Below are 1710 nucleotides of genomic sequence, written 5' to 3'. Positions count from 1 at the left end.
CTGTCTCCCTCTCCCCCTGTCTCTCTCCCCCTTCTCTCTCCCCTCTCTCTCCCTCTCCCCCTCTCCCTCTCTCTCTCTCTCTCTCTCTCTCTCTCTCCCTCCCCCTCTCTCTCTCTGTCTCTCTCTCTCCCTGTCTCTCTCACTCTCCCTCTCTCTCTCTCTCTCTCTCTCTCTCTCTCTCTCTCTAGTCGACTACGAGTCCATCTCTCTCCACGGAGACGCCGACTCCATCTCCTTGCACCACCTCTCCCACGGCAACAGCCAATCAGACTTCGACAAGTCCTCGACCATCCCGAGGAACTCTGACCTCAGTTTCCAGTACCGGAAGTTTGCTCAGTCCAAGCGCCCGGCCTCCACCGTCAGCCTATTGGCCGAGCCCGACTTGTTTGGCCGGTCCGGCCGCCCGCTGGCGTCCAACACGGCAACCATCAGGCGCAAGCCTTCGTCCAAGCCTGCTTATCGCCGGGGCACGATCAGCGGGGGGGTCCCCATACCCATCTGCACCCCCCAGGTTCCCCTCAAAGCCGTCGGCGCAGGAAATGGAAACGACTGCAGCGATGAGAATGTCTTCGCGGTGCCCTCTCCTGTTGAAGCAGGAGGAGGATTAGGCTTCAGTAAACTCTGCAGCTCCACGCAGAGCCTTAGCGCCTTAGCTCCCTTCTCACCGTACTACCAGCTGGTCCCAGGTCACATGCCGATACCCGTACCCGTACCCACCGTACCCTCCCTGCCACCAGAGGGCAGCAGCGCCAAGCAGCAACAACAACAGAGACTGTACCAGCAACAGCTGCAGCAACAGCAGCAGCAGCAAATCAACCAACAGCTAAATCATCATCAGCACCACAGTCAACTACAGCAGCACAACCAGCAACTCCAGATCCAGCAGCAGCAGCAGCAACTCCAGCAACAGCTTCAGCATCAGCAGCAACTTCAGCAACATCAGCAGCAACTCCAGCAACAGTTTCAACATCAGCAGCAACAGCTTCACCATCAGCAGCAACTCCAGCAACAGTTTCAGCATCAACAGTCGCTGCGTCAGCAGCCACATGACCAGTATGAGCTGCACCAGGACCAGCAGCTCCAGGCCCAGTTCCAGGCCTCCACTGCCCAGGGAGAGGCCTCCAGTCTGGGCCACAGCGCTCACTGCCAGCCCCTGGCTCCCCCACCCTCCAGCCAGCACCCAGACCCGGACCTGGACCCGGAGCCGCTGACCCAGGAGGGACCAGGAAACATGCTGACCCAGATCAGAGGAGTAAAGCTCAAAAGGACCCTCACCAACGATCGCTCCGCCCCTCTCCTGCCTCCTCCGACCAATCACAAATGAGGCTGATTGTTCTTGCTTGCAGACGGCACACATGAAACGGATTGTAGACCGAGTCATCGCTGGAACTCGTGTGTCTTATTTTATTTTCTGAATATCTGCTTCCTGTTAGGCTGTTTAGATTTACTTCTTTTAAAAAAAAAATTGAGACTTTGCCATCATTTCCTGTTGCTGCCGCGGACGTCTTTTGCCTTTTTTTTGTTTTTTTTGTTTTTGGGGTTCATGTTTGCATTTCAATTGTGCATTAAGTAGGGCTGGGCAATATATCGATATCGTGATATGAGACTAGATATCGTCTTAGATTTTGGTGTATTGTATGTAAGGCTGCATTACAGTAAAGTGATTTACTTTTCTGAACTTACCAGACTGTTCTGTTCTATTATTTGCCT

At 54.4% G+C, this 1710-nt stretch overlaps 1 pseudogene; it reads left to right on the top strand.

Annotated features, from left to right (window-relative positions):
* LOC120558190 overlaps positions 1 to 1465 on the top strand; it is a 13367-nt pseudogene extending 11902 nt beyond the window's left edge.
* Positions 1466 to 1710: the final 245 nt, after the last annotated feature.

This window comes from Perca fluviatilis, chromosome 4 (genome assembly GCF_010015445.1).
Source record: "Perca fluviatilis chromosome 4, GENO_Pfluv_1.0, whole genome shotgun sequence".
Taxonomy (NCBI): domain Eukaryota; kingdom Metazoa; phylum Chordata; class Actinopteri; order Perciformes; family Percidae; genus Perca; species Perca fluviatilis.
This window is presented reverse-complemented; position numbering and strand designations above follow the sequence as displayed.